The sequence below is a fragment of the Dermochelys coriacea genome, chromosome 7, assembly GCF_009764565.3.
Source record: "Dermochelys coriacea isolate rDerCor1 chromosome 7, rDerCor1.pri.v4, whole genome shotgun sequence".
In the NCBI taxonomy this organism is placed as follows: domain Eukaryota; kingdom Metazoa; phylum Chordata; order Testudines; family Dermochelyidae; genus Dermochelys; species Dermochelys coriacea.
The window spans coordinates 10,840,901-10,856,457 of NC_050074.1; the positions used below are offsets into that span (position 1 = coordinate 10,840,901).

The 15,557-nt window shown below is 43.9% G+C and overlaps 1 long non-coding RNA gene across 1 annotated transcript in view; it reads right to left on the minus strand.

Annotated features, from left to right (window-relative positions):
• Positions 1–1,346: 1,346 nt before the first annotated feature.
• Positions 1,347–15,557, minus strand: part of LOC119859226 — a 30,192-nt gene continuing 15,981 nt past the window's right edge. Inside the window, exon 3 of the long non-coding RNA XR_005294147.1 lies at positions 1,347–1,466. This is a non-coding gene — a long non-coding RNA (uncharacterized LOC119859226). The remainder of the gene's footprint in view (positions 1,467–15,557) is intronic.

The window sequence follows — 15,557 nt, forward strand, 5'->3', positions numbered from 1 at the left end:
GTTGTAACTGTAGCAGGCTCAAGGGTTTTATTTATTTATTTATGTTGGGCTCTCTGCTTGAACAGTCTTATTTAAAATAGGATTGTCCCTAAAATCTCTGCGCATGACGGGGCATGTGCCTGCCTCGCTCTCATGGCTCCCAGCTGAGAGAATTACTCAGCCTAAACAAAAGAGGCACAAACAAAAAAAAACAAAAAAACCCAAAGCAAAAAAACAAAACACCCAGTCAGGCAGGGGGGAAAAAACCCAATCCACTAGCCCTACGAAGTAACAGTAACTGACCTTCTCCACTTGAGTTGAACCACTCAGAGAATCATTCCAATGACTGAGCTCAAAGGGTTTGGAAAGGAGCCTGACTGGGTGGCAAATTCTGTGTTCTGGCCAAGCAACACACACCGTTTCCATGCTATAGTAAGTTTAATTTGTTGCAACTGTTTCAACAATCCCTAAGCCCCTGTAACACTGTTACATACTAAAATAAAATGGGTGGGGGAAGGGGGAGGGGCAGAAAATGCTATCTGTACAGATGCACAATTTGGCATAATTTAGGCACCCATTATAGCTTGGGCAGCTGGACAATAGAAAAGCCACTACTATTTAAAAATAAAATAATAATAATAAAGAATGAATAATCCCAGAGCATTTATCAAATGGATTGAGACAAATGGCTATTCTATTGTTCTTTAATTTAATGCGTCTGGATGGAGGGGATAAAAATGGTACACTTGACGTTCTGGAGTTTATTGAAAAGGAAAAGGAAAAGGGAAAAGGTTGTCTCAAGAAGTGGCATGGGAAGAATTTTAAACAATGTATTTTGCACTTGTAAGATGAGCTAGTCTTGATGCTGGCATAAGTGGACAGCTGACCAACCAAAAAAAGGCAAGAAAAAAAAGGGATAGTTTTATATGGTAATAAACGTTTATGATAAAGCTTGAGGTGAGTATTGATCGCAGCAAACCTCTTGTACTTTTCCCTTCATTGTCTCAAGGAAGCAATGAGCAAGACCCCAATACTGTACAGAGATCCATGTGCTTTCATTGCTGTGCCCATACAGAGCTTCTGTGTACTTGAGTGAGGCTTCCACTGGCTTCAGTGGGGGACTGCAGGGGCACAGGGATCGGCCCATGCGGTTTTCTTTGTAGGATTGAAGCCTAAGATAGGAAAACAAAAGAACAAGGGAAAACCTGGAGGATGAGCAATAGAATCCCTTTTATTTCTATGACACCTTCCATCTGAGGATTTAAAGTAATTTACAAACACAAATTAAAGGTGACCCACAGTTTGGGATTGTGCCGTTGTTTCAGTTCTTTATGATGTGTAGAAAAGAACCTTTCAGAGTTTCTTTGCTTGTTTTTAACCTCAGAAATAACTGGAATGTCAAGTCTGGTCTTCCCTGGTTTGTTTGGCAAAAGTCTTAGAGGGAGGGTCTCGGTCTCAGAGCATGTATAGATTGCAAGTTCTCACACCTGTATTAAAACAAGCAAGGTTGTTGAATCCTTAATTAGTCATTTCACTGACTAGATATTAGCAACAAAAACCAAACAATTCAAGTGATCTTGACTAAAAATCCCTTCTCCTCTCCACTGTTCAACTTTACTCTGGATTAGCCTGGCCCTATGTGAGGATTTAAACCAATGGATCTGCCAAGTTGCCAACCCACTGGTGCCATCCTGCCTCCAAACCCTCTCTGTGCTACCTGGAGGAGATGCCAGAATGGGATACATGGAGTTACATGCCATGGAGAGGCTATGAATCCACATCCCCAGGGATTAACTCCTTTAGCTCAGCCAGGGGAGCAAAGATACTGTGCATTCAGGTGAACAGCCATGATTGCATATACAAGAGGCCATTGTGCCCCTGCACCAGGTGTATGGACTGCACAAATTCCACGTGCAATGGCCCTACACCAATGTCATTCCATTGTTGTAGGGGGGAAATTATTTAACCTGAAAAGGTGAAAAACACCTCTACACCTCTTGTTCACAGCACATTCCTGCTTCCCTTCCCTTCCAGGGACACTGGGCTCTTTAGTTCTCAGGGCATTTTGAAAGAATTTGTCCATTTGCTCTTTTGTCTTTTGCCAGCATGGCCTCTCTGTTGTTATTTGTATAACTTAACTCTCTGAATAAGACCTAGTGTTCTGGTTTATTCTGTTATCCACTGAGTCTCTCTCTTATTATATAGCAGAATCCCCACTGTGTCCTGCTTTTGCTGTAGTAAAAGACCATGTTTCTGAGCTACCATCATCTCAATGCCAAATGCCATAATCTGAGAGATCTGGCCACATTCAGGAGAAGCATTGCATGGTTATTGGCCATGTCGCCAGGATGGACAACACTGCCCACCCCACACACACACACACTGTGACATCCTAGCACCCCCTTATTCCCCAGTATCATATAATTAGGACCTGTTTCACACAAGTACGCCTTCTGAGATATCATTCTATAAGTCTTGATCTGCTAGAAAGTAACATCTCATTGGATTGTATGTGCTATCATCGTATGTGAAGTTATGAAGTTTGGCTACGTATGTGTTACTGAAACATGTTGTGGGGTTGAACACACCCACAAATAGCCTTTCAGGTACAATAAAAAGGCCAAACAAAGTTCATGGCTTATTGAGAAAACACACACAAGCACAAGGATTACCCCAGGAACTGTGTACAATAGAAACCTCTCAGAGATAGCACTACACACTGGGAACTGTTTGACCCCGGTCACAGCAAAAGAGCTGTCTGTCAAGTGGGAAGAAGATATAAAAGGGGACAATGACATCATGATGGTACTTCACTCTCCCTACAATAACACACCTGAAAATACCTGAGGAACAAAGACTGAACTGGGGGAAGTGATGATCCCATGGTAAAGGGATTTCTAGCCTGTGTATGAAAACCTGGGAAGTCCAAGCTGCAAAGCAAAGACAGCATGTGCCTTAAGAATCTGCCAGCCTGTTTGTCACTCAGGGTGAGAATTTGCTAATTCATATCCTACCTTAAAATCAGTTTGCAGTTTTGTTTATTTACTAGGTAATGTGCTTTGATCTATTTGCTATCACTTAGAATCACTTAAAATCCATCCTTCTGTAGTTAATAAACTTATTATGTTTTAATCCAAACCAGTGTGCATTTGACTAAGGTGACTGGGGACAATCTCAGCTTGGCTACCAGAAGTGTGCATGGCCCTCTTCACATTGAAGGAGAGGCAGACCGGGTATTATACTGGCCAGATTTGACCAGGGCAGGATGGTACTGTTCTGGGGTCCTACGCTGGGAGGCTGCATGTAACTGCATCTGGGTGTATCCCTACCTGTATGAATGCTGGTGAAAGTGCAAGCCTGGAAGGCTTTGCAGCTTTTCAGTGTGAGAAGGAGCCTTGGCTGGTGGGTCAGAGGGCTCAGTGGTAGCCCAGTTCCAGATGAGACCCTTGGGGGGAACCCATCACACACACCACTTCAGCACACCATGCTTTCAAACTCTCCATTGATGCGCAAGGGAGTGCACATCTTGACCTTTCCTAGCATTGTCCGCGGGACCACTCCAGAGATGTATGGATTCACAGATCTGGGAACTTCACTCTGATGATGTCTGGTATGATGTCATCAACCATGGTCATGCTGGCTGGCATCATGGTTTTCAGTAGATTATGCACGTTTGGTGATGATCTGAGCTGCATTTGTTGTTGCTGAATAGATGCCCTAGTTTAAGGTTTTCCTTTTCTAGATAAGAGGCCTTTTCACCCTGCCAAAGCATTCAAGCCAAACCAGGTTTCCTTTTCTTGACTTCTTCCATCTGGTTTCTATCTGACCTGTGAAGCTGTCCAATTTATAGCTATTCCATGAGATTTCCATACTATCTAGCCTTTCCTCGACATAGTGTTAATTTCAACCAGGTTACTTTCCTGCCCTTCCGGAAGAGATTTATATCTGTTTGTTACAGTTTTATCAGACACATTCCAGCACATTCAGAATATTTCAAAATTCTTGCACATGTATGTAGAAATGTTGAAGTGAGCCATTCTGGAGGGGTTATATTGTGAAAGGGTAAAGACATAGGAAAAACAGGTGCTTGTTATCTTGTAATCCTTTAACTCCACATTGATCACACATAGTCCCCCTCTCTCCAGCACCACTCCCTTAGATCAGCTCGTCTCTTTCATCTTCGTTTCTCAACTGTTATTTCTCTTTCCCTTTAGTCCCAGCTGGATGCCTTCCTCGGAGTGGGTCATACTGGAAACAATGCCAGACCAGACCACGCATTTCTGTAGCATACAGACAAAATGCCAAAGGGGACGGGCAGATTTCACCTCTATCCAAACAGACCTTGCAGGCTCAGGGAGTGGGGAAAGAGGGCAGAAGATCCTAATTTGAAAACAGGACCATTTGCACACCCAGTGCTGGGTTCCAAAATAAGATACAAATGGTGATCGTACAGGCAGAAGAGAGTGGCTGGAGAGCGCACAGTAAATGCATTCATTTAGCAGATTATTTACACCCAGACTGCCATTTACCCTAAAGCTGTGTCTACCCAGCGAGGTAGGGGTGTTCTTCCCCTGCACTTCTACACATACTTGCGCTAGCTCTCATCGAGCGAGCACAAGTAGAAGTAGCAGCGTAGCTGTGGTCACATGGGTAGCGGAGGCACGGCCAAGCCATATCCAGGGCGTACCCACCAGTTCCAGATGGGTTTGTATTCTGCATGGCTCAGCCAAGCCTCTGCTGTTGCCACCTGTACTAATATGGCTATACTTGCTATTTATACTTGCGTTCGCTTGATGAGCGCTAGCATGAGCATGTGAGCCGGCGAATCACCCACTAGCTCCGAGCAGAGACGTAGCCTAAAGCTCCTTTTCCAACATTCTGACAGCATAGAGGAGCTTTGAGGTGGCTGTATCTTACATTTCCACCCACTTTAAGAACAGTGTATAGGACCCCCGGTGTAAATAAGAATATGGCCCTTAATGTTAACGTTGTTGGCAGTGTCCCGGGACTAGCTCCCAGTTTTGTGCACATCAATTTTACAATGATGTGTTTGCTGTGATTGAAGTGGAGGGCATTCCTACTGGATTACAGCAAGGTGCCCCAGAGCTGAAAGAGGTTCCTGACATTCTGAAGATGCCAATTCCCAGTTAAAGTTCTCCCATGTCATTAGCGGGCAGTGAATGATTTTTGTAATTCTGCACCATTAACTTCTAAGGATATTGGACTATTGCTGAATCAAAGTTCAGATCTAATTATAACATGAGACCGATGGTTTGGTTAGTTAAGCCCTAGGTCAACAAGGCACTTAAGCACAGCCTTAACTTTAAACAGGTGAGTAGCCTCATTGATTCCATGGGACGTCTTACGTGCTCAAAGTTATGCTTGAGCTTAAGTGCTTTGTTGAAACAGCACCTTGGTAATATTTTTTATAGTTACTCCCAAGGCATTATAAACCAGCAGTGTAATGCAGAGTCTGCTAACCAATGATTTAAAACCATAAGAGTAAGCCAACGGGACATGTTCAGAAGCAAACATCAATTCTGTTTGGTTTTACACTCTGCTTCTCTGCCTTCAGTTGCCAAAGTCTCAATCGGGAGCAGCTCTTGCCAAGGATAATAAGCATCACCTTACATTGCCAGGCTCGTTTGTTTATCATCATCATGAGGTTCTGGCTCCAGCCAGGTAGCCACATTATGCATCATGCATCCACACGTGTTAAAACAGCCCCCCTATTTCAAGTTGGAAAACTAACCACCTCACCACCACACACAACCCACCATGCTGCTTATCTGACATGAGACATTCCTCTCTGCATCCCAAAGGTGAGGAATCCATCCCCTTTGGTTGCTGAGGAGCTTTCCATATCATTGTCAAATTCAAATGCATTACTTCTGGCTGCAATTGGAGAGTGCAGCTCTGGGGTTCAGTCTGACACAACCATCTTGCGTTCTATTCTAAGACCTGAGAAATTGATGTGGTGCTCACTCCTGATACATCATCATTATCACAGTCATTAACAAGATTCATAGATGTAGTCAGCTGTGCAAGGTACATACTGTAACACTTGGCAAAAGGAGAGTAAGGTTGGGAGGGGAACTTAATTTGATTGCCGTTTCCTTTGAGGCATCATATCACAGAATTAGACAATTGCCATATCCAGGTAAGAGCCCATATGAAATTTCACAACACTCTCCTGCTGTATAGCTTTCCTGCTCTATTTAATCTTCCATGAATGTCGTTTCTTTCTTTGCACTTTGCCCTCTTCTGTATTCCTTAATTTCCCTCCATATCCATTATTATGATCAATTGCAAGAAGAGTTATTTAAAAACCTTTGGACTTGGTGGGCATGGTGTTGCTAAAAAATAAAACAAAGCAGCATGCCAGGAAATTCTTGCTCATTTCAGCCTTCCAATTTATGGCATCATGCATCACACGATAGTCTAATGTCTCACTCATCTGCAGTTCAATCTGCTGTAAAGCCGATTTATGATATGGCAGCACTCACCGAGGTTGTCTGATGTTCATCTGTTGATTGAATGATCTGCTACATGTGATTTGCCAATGTGCCAAGGCAACTAGGAGCGCTTTTCTGCGGGAGAAGGTAATTGGCTCTCACAGTCCTGCAAATGACACCATGCAGATGGTATTCTGCTCCTGTGTTGACCCCCCACTGATTTCAGTGGAGCTCTATATAGACAAAGGGGCTACCTGGGCAAATCAAGCTGCAGGATCAATGTCAATATGGAAAAAGTTTCCAGACAGACCTGATCAGAACTCATGGACTTTTTGTAAACTTTCCAATTGGGTTTGGAACATGGAAGTTAAGTTCTTGAAGCCACACAACTGTACTCATCCCAAGTCCCTATCCCTATCTAACTGCCCTACAATTATCTTTCTCCCTTCTGCCTGCTCAGCATTATTGGCCCATAGTGACAGTTGTGATTTCTTTCCCAGAGACAACTACCATGGCAAGGGTCTTCTCTCTTCCTCTCACCCAGCAGCCTTCTTTAGCCAGAAATGATCGTATACGTCTGATCATTGTGATCCCTTGGTCGAGCCAAGGTTGAGCCTTTCTCAGCATTGATAATGTGCCAAACTACTAGATGCTTCCCAGAAATTAGAGATAGGCATGAGCCAAAACTACAGATCTGATCACCCCCACTGTCTGTGGGAAGTTCGGATGTGGATCTGAAGGCAAAACAAAAAACAAAACATTGCATCACTTGACTATTTGCTGGGTCAGAGCATATCTTTCCGAAAAACAAACAGGAATTATGCCAGGAAGCTCTATGACCTCTCTTATGCAGGAGGTCAGACTAGATGATCACAGGGGGCCCTTCTGGCCTTAGACTCTATGCCAACAAAACACTGCATCACTTGACTGTTGGCTGGGTCCAACAGGGCCTATTCTGTAATCCAGCCCTATCTACTTAGCCTTAAAATGTCCCATCATTGTTTGTGGCTGCCAGTGCAGCAAGGTGAGAGGAGAAGTGTTCAGAGAGGAACAGCTCTACTGCTTAGTGGTCTAGATGACAGCAGTTCAAACACCAGCTCCCTCCAGCAACTTGCGTATGCAGCATCCATTCCCCGGGTTGCTACCCGCAGCAGGGCTCCATTTTGGGTCAATATTTACTCATGATCTTATACAGTATGTGTCTGTGTTTAAAACACCGGATTTCAGAAGTACTGCGCTCCCATTGGAGAGTCAATGGGATCTCAGCATCAGGCCCTATATGAACTGCAGTAACTTGTTCACATTTGCAGTCAGAGGAAGTTCTGTTCAAACGGAAGCACAAGTGCTGGAAGTAGGCGTGCTCAGGGTGCTGCGACGCCCTCTGGCTTGAAGTGGTTTCCATCATATACAGGGTTTACAATTTGGTTCCATGGCTCTCATCGCCCCCACCAAACAAATTGTTCCAGCACCTCTGGACAGAAGCACTGGAATGTCGCTTGCATGAGAGATCCTGATGTTTCAGGAGACAAGTGGGTAGGGAAGGCCACATGGTCTGTTTCGGACTGGCACTTGAATGGCTTGCTGATTACAGTTTACCATTTGAGCTGGTAAGTGAACAGCACAACTCGTCTCTCACGTCACAGAATCTTCAGAACCAATTTGAACCACTTGGAAATAGAGGTCACCAGAGGCTGCCGGATGCCTCGAAAACAGAACTCTCTGGCTTTGCACAGGCTCTGAGACACAGTACAGGGTGGAGAAGAACATTTACTGGCAAACTGACTCTACCAATACCTCAGCAGTGTAGACCTTCCAACTACTGTGGCTTATGCTACTTTGACTTCTTCCACAGAACACAATGTAGAATTAGGTTTAAAATGTCCACAGCTACATCCTGGCCATTTGTAACAGCTACTTATTACTGATGAGTCCCTTTCCTTTTATCTGTTCTCATCTCAACTTGCTTTCAATGTTTTGTGTGTATTTATTTTATGGGTGCAAACTTTTTTTTAAAAAAGCCTTGTAAATTGAAAATGAACTCCAGATCCAACTGACTTTACCTAGGTTTTACTGTTATGGAATTATATGATTGATCTGTGAATCTTCCTTGATAATTAGGTAATTAGTGCCATTGTCAGGGAAGCTGTTAACTACATTTGTACTGGGTTTTAAGCTCACTGTGATTCTGGCCCCAAGCAGGGAAATATTAGATGGTGAGACTACAAGGATACATCCCTGTGATTAGCTGGCCATAAATAAAGCCTCAGGATGTATGGTTTATTGTGGTGATAACACACATTTTGTAGGTTACATAAATTGGAGCACTCCTGCTGACAGGAGAAAAACGTGTAATGCTTTCCTCTGGTTGCTAGGAAATAGAGTTTGCTCTCCGATCCTTACATGCTTTGGTGCACACTCATGACAAATGATAGATTCTACACAAGTATGGTGGAGACCAGCCTGTTAGCAATCGCTGAAAGAAGGCAAGGCAGAGTGAAAGCTGAATTAATTTAACAAAAACAAAAAAGTATTTTTCATTAGTGAAATTAAATCTGTTTGCCCAAGGTATTTAGGAAAACGTAAAGGAAGGATAAAGTTAGCAATAAAGAGACAAGTGGTCAAAGACCTGGAGTCAGAGACAGATCTATTACAAGAATATAAGATCTTGTATACATAAGGGATTTTTCTCACCTATCAAAGCCCCTGGCGTAGAAGCGCTGTGGTTTCAAACCAGCGTAATTCACATTAGTGCAAGCCCCACTTCACCACAGGTGCAAAAGATCCCCAGTCTGGAGGACTCCCAATTGACTTCTGAGGTCAGAGTAAATTGAAGGAGCTCCACCGGAGTTAATGGAACTCCACAGATTTACAACAGCTGCCTGGCAATCTGGCTTCCATTTACTAACTACAGGACACTGCCTATTGAAACGTGTGGAAAGTGATCAGATAGGAATATGCAACAGCAGAACTGGTGATAAAAGAGATACAGGCATGAATTCTTTTCACATACATACACAAAAGCCACTTATCCCCTCCTCAGCATTCGTAAGTGAGCATTTCTGAGAGAACTAATTGTACTACACAATTATAATTAAAATGCAGTAAAATAAATAATCATAGGTGGTCATGTGATCGCCATTTCACCCAGTCAAAACCCCATGGTGCTGCACAAACATATAGTAACAAACAAATGTTTGCCCCAAGAGCTCACTGAGTTGGGTTCATGACAAGCTGGATCAGAAGGACTAAACGGACAGACAGGAGTGGGAAGCAGGGGAAAGGGAAGCCCAAGTAACTACGATCTGAGCAAACTTTCAGGTAGACCTGCCATGCACACAGTGGTAGTTGGCCAGCTGCCTAACTGTTGTTTGGTAATTCACCCCCGCCACAACATGCGTGTTCAGAAATAGGTTCAGGTCTCTCTGCTTGTTTCACTTTCTAGCATTTGCAATACTGGTTCAAACCTGAAGGTGCTGAGCATGTACCACAAGTGCTTATGCATCCACAAGTCCCACTGAAGTCCCTGCTCTCACTGAGACCAGTGGGAGTCCTGCGAGAGACTTCAGCAAGGTCAGACTGCCGTGTATTTCTTACCCATCAGAATCACTAAAGTGATTCTTAACCGGCAATAAATCAAAGTTTTTTTAAAAAGAAGTGGTTTGCTAGGGGTGTCTGGTGTGCAAATACACAGTACATCTCTTGCCTGCCAGTCATTCACTTGGGGTGGAGGGGTGGGGATCATTTATTTGACAATAATCCCTACCCATTGTGATTATTCTGAGTCTTACCCCTGCCACAATTTGCACATGAATTTTGGCAACAAATGCCAGGTATAGACATTAGAGAGGGCCCCAAAGTGCAAAATTGGGATAATTATAAAGATGGGCTAGGTCAGGGTTTTGGCTCTGCTCCAACTCCATAGGATATCTATTGGAGGAAAACATTGAGGCCTCACTCAGTTGGAGTCAGAAGAATGACTGAAGTGCCTTCTTCCCTCTGACTTGAATAGGTTTTCCTAGCGTATCTTGAATTACCGGAGGAAAGGGAGCTGCTGAACTGTCAGTCACAGTGTCTGGCTAACAATCAATATTCTCTCCAGGACTCAGCATTGTGTGACTCAAACTTTCTCACTCTCTGAGACAGGCGCAGAGCCCACTTTTATTAGTCTGATAAAAATATAATCTTATCCCAGTGACACTACATTTCCCTAAGCCCTTTAAAGGACTTTGAACCTCGTTTTCCTCCTGGGTGTAAGTGTAAGTTTTCTTCCCTTTAAATCTCCAAGTTCTTTTGAAAAGCTAAGATCATTTTGTTTATCATTTGCCTCCTTGCCTAATTACATTAATCAAGACCTTGTGTTAGGACAGGGAAAATGTTCACCTTGTCCTGATACAAATGAATTCAGAGGTCTCATCATTGTTAATCTGAACTTTCCCATACTACTTTAATAGTATGTGTCCCATTTTTGCTGGTCTGCTTCCCTCAAGGTCCAGTGTTGTCTGCTGTGCTGAGTGCTCGTATCTCCAATGAACTTCAGTTGGTGTCCAAGATGATCAGCCCTTTGCAGGATCTGACCTTGGAGCATAGCCTCCTGAGAAAGTTCTGTATATATTTATGGCTCTATACAATTGATTAGTAATAATAATACATTTGCATCCTGGTGCACTGGACAACTGTTAAATGTATAGTCTGGGAGTTGGGTGCCTAACTTCCTTAGCCGCTGCAACTACACCCCATCTCCGGGCACAACATCAGCAGCTGCTCCACACAGTAACGAGTTAATTATCCAAGCCAATCTACTCCTAGACCTTTCTTCTGAGACTGCCACTAAAGATGTTAGTCAGCGGCAACTCATGGCGGTGAACAGGGAAGTGGAGTGAGACCAAAACTATTTCACAGGGGCAACTCAACAGCCATCATGTAGTAGCAACTTTTGATTAGCAGCACCTGGGTAGAGAGTACCCATAACATAGAATGCATACAGCAAAACATGCCATCAGTGGGCAAAGTACTCCCATGTATGAATTGAAATGAATACAGAAAAGCTGAGCACCTGCAATTCCTAATCTAGACCATAGCTAGTTTCTCCATGTTCCTAATTTGTCTATGAGGCTCCTTAGAAAATGCCCCAAGGGGATGATATTCTATCCACAGTTCACTTGATGCAAGAATTGTCAGGTTACACTTTGGCCTTATGTAAAATGGTCGCTGTTTGTTCTGAAGGCAAACAGAACATTTATTAATAGATGCCTCAATAATGAAAATGCAATTTATGAAATTCTTTCCAAATCAAGCCAATGGAAGGTATTTTTAAAAATGAACTATTCAACATTACACACAGCTTTGCAGCTAATGGTGCTGTCAGGAGGCAGTCACAGCAAATCTATCTGTGCGAATCCTGCCGCTAGCCAGGCAAATGAAGGCTCCATTGTCTAACAGTGTGCCCTCATCCAGTCTGTTGGAGTGGCAGCCTCGTTAGGCCTTTCAGTTGCTTCTTTACTGCATCCCTCGCCCAAGAACAGCTGCTGCCACAGCACCTTCTCCCCTACAGCAAACAGGGGCTAGGTGTTTGTGGACTGTTCTAGTCCATCACTACTGCTGCCTTATGAGCTGGTCTGCCTGCATCCTCTACAGCCAGGGTGACAGTCAGTCCAGCACAGAAGACCTGCTCAAGTCCTCTGCACCAGTGCTCCCTTATTCCTACTGCCTGGGGAGGGATACAAAGGGGAACTAGCCACGCAGAGTCGTGAACACACTCTTTCAGGCTGGAGAAAGAGGGTTATATTCCATTTCCAAACAATCCAGTACATCTTTTTATGATGGAGAGAGTCTGTGTAGAAGGCTAAAAGGCCAGTCACAGCAATTTCAGTACACAAAGGAGTTCTTCAAGTGACATCTCAGGCAGGAGTCTTGTCTTGAGCCAATCTGCGTTCTCCCATGTGATGGGCTATGGCTGATACGACATTGTAATGACATTAAAAAACAGCGTCCTGAGATACTTGGCTCCAAATTTTCAACTTTCTCTTCCCTTAACTGCACATAAAAACATGGTTTGAAACAACCTCCAGAGTTTTATATTCAGGGCTCACATATTCAAGCACTCGGAAATTTAGGCTGATGGGTTCCATATAAAACTCTAAGAGAGCGAGATTAAATTTTGAAGCCTGTGATAGCCATGGGATATAATTCCACTAAATCAGAGACAAGATGCACTATGTTCTAGGGCAGGCGTGGGCAAACTACGGCCTGGGGGCCGCATCCAGCCCTTCAGACATTTTAATCCAGCCCTCAAACTCCCACCAGACAGCAGGGTCTGGGGCTTGCCTTGCTCCGGCATTCGGTTGGGGAGCAGGGTTGGGGGCTTGCCCCACTCTGTGCGTACCGTGGCTCCTTGTGGCTCCCAGAAGCAGCAGCATGTCCCCACCTCCGGCTCCTACACATAGGGACAGCTAAGGGACTTGGCACACTGTTCCCGCAGCTCCCATTGACTGGGAACTGCAGCCAATGGGAGCTGCAGGGCGGCGCCTGTGGATGGGGCAGCGCCTGTGGATGTGGCAGCGTGCAGAGCTGCCTGGCTGCACCTCTGCATAGCAGCTGGAGAGGGGACATGCTGCTGCTTCTGGGAGCTGCTTCAGGTAAGCGCTACCTGGAGCCTGCCCCACTCCCACATGCTAACCCCCTGCCCCAGCCCTGATCCCCCTCCTGCCCTCCAAACCCCTTGGTCCCAGCTCAGAGCAACCTCCTGTACCCCAAACCTTCATCCCCACCCCAGAGCCCACACACTCAGCCAAAGCCCTCACCCCCACCCCCGCACCACAGCCCGGAGCCCTGTCCCACACACTGACCACCTCATTTCGGGACCCACCACAGAGCCTGCACCCCCAGCTGGAGCACTCACCCTCTCCCACACCTCCAACTCCCAATTTGGTCAGCATTCATGGCCCGCCATACAACTTCCATACCCAGATGTGGCCCTCGGGCTAAGAAGTTTACCCTAGAACTGGGATGGGCATCTAAAATACTGGAAAAGTCTCTGGAAATTTGCAAGACTGAATATTTGAAAATTAAAGTCCAATATTTTCTAACTTGGGGACCTAGAGTTATTTGCAGCCTGGAGGGTAGATCAGGCTTCCATTTCTCTCTCTTTCTTCAAGTAAGCTGCATATGAAATGAAGAAGTGGAAAGGAATACAGCATTACCAAAAAAAAAAAAAAAAAAAAAGCCTGGAAACTGTCTTGCCTTCCAATTTTGTTATCAAAAGTGGTTGGTACTTGACAGCCATCATCTAGCTATGACCTAATTTTCAGACTCATTACCACACTTTTTTCCTAGGTCTTTTGGCATGATGTTCTCATTAATATAGAAGTGTGAGTTTGCTGACTAAAATGGAGAAGAAAAAATTTAAAATACTGAAAATTCTTCAGTACATCTGCCTTTAGCAGGAGTACTTTAATACCAAATTTGAGGGGGAAATATCAGTTACACGTTTCTCCTTATGGCTTGATTGGTTAAAGCAGTCTGTAAATCCAGATGTCTACCACTTGGATCTACTTTTAGACAGAGGGAAAATAGTTGCTATTTACAGCAACTCATTCATATTATCCACAGCAACCAAAGTCCTTTCAACACTCAAAATTCTTGTGAGAAGCAGGCCAGTTTTCTTCTTCTTTGAAAGAGTAAGAAAGCAACAAATTTTTAGTTAGAGATGGACCTGAAAATCCCAGATTGGCACATGAATCTGAACTTTCGAGTCAAGGCCATCTCTGATCATAATGACATGTAAAATGGTACACGGTTAACTACAATGGGGCTTGAAACAAACATTGCCTTCGGCTGAAAACAAGACACGTCATCTCCCCATGTTGCACCAAAATTAAAACATCCTCCCCCCAACAAGTGTTATGCTTTAAATTGCAACTGTTCTTGTAAAAGACCAACGAGGTCCATCATCGTGTGACCTAGCAATTGAACAGTCCAGCTTTCCGTTGAAATATCATAAGAGGTGAGGTAGAAAGCAGACAAGACCTGCAAGATTGGCTGTTTCAATTCTCAGGGGGATCAATGCAACCCTTTTTTAGCTGGTATGTTTCAGTTCACATGGGTTTGCACCTGCTGTGTTTAACTCAGAGTTTCATTTTCAAATGAATCCAGAAACTCAGAGTGAAACTCAGTAAAAGCTCTCAAATTTCAGTTACTGGTCAAAGTCAGTGGGCTTAACTGTCGTGACTCCAGCATTAGGAAAGGCTGCTGTGATCATGGTGGAACTGTGTATATTAGAACAAGTAACCTCCTCACATCACACTCCCATATTAAAGTTGTGGGCAGAAGTGGGTCACATTTTATATTTATTTAGATTAAAATAAGATGCCTATCCCCAGACCTAGGCATCCTAGCTGCTATTTAAAACAATGATCCATGCTAAGAGTAACTACCCAGTACCATAAGAGAATTAACTTAACCAGCCAGTAATTCGAACAGCAAGAGAATATATTTAAACGGCCTCCCCCGCACCCAAAATCTCTAGCAAACAGACAGTGTTTGTAGCATGTCTTAAAGGTAAAGAGATTCAGACCATTTCGTATCAAGAGTAGGGAGCAAATTCCAGAGCTTGATGTAGAATGATATTTGAAGTGTTTTACAACCGTAATTAACTAAGTCTCACACCACCCCCACAGGAAGGGAAGTGCTATTTGCAAAGTGAGGCAAAGAGAAATTAAGTGGCTTGGTCAAAGTTAGCCAAAAATCTGTCAGAGCCAGGAATAAAAAAAGCCCACATCTCCAGACCCCCGAGTCCTGGACTTGTAGAGAGCTTAGATATTTTACATACTATAGTTTTGCATGCAGTCCTAGGAAGGCTTGTAGGAACTGAGAGGCAATATTTTCCTTTGGGAACGAGAAGCTTTAATTCTCGTAGCCTAGCAAGCACACAAAACAGTATTATCTTGGGGCAATGGGAAAGCTAATGCATGTCATCTCACCACTTGGACTGAAGAAGAAGAAAAACAAAAACAAACCCAAGGGATCCATAAAGACTGAACTAGAAACAAGATGGCTATGCTGGATCATTGTTTTGTGACTGTGGCATCCTTCAGCTAGTTTTATGTCTTGTACTTAATGGCAAGA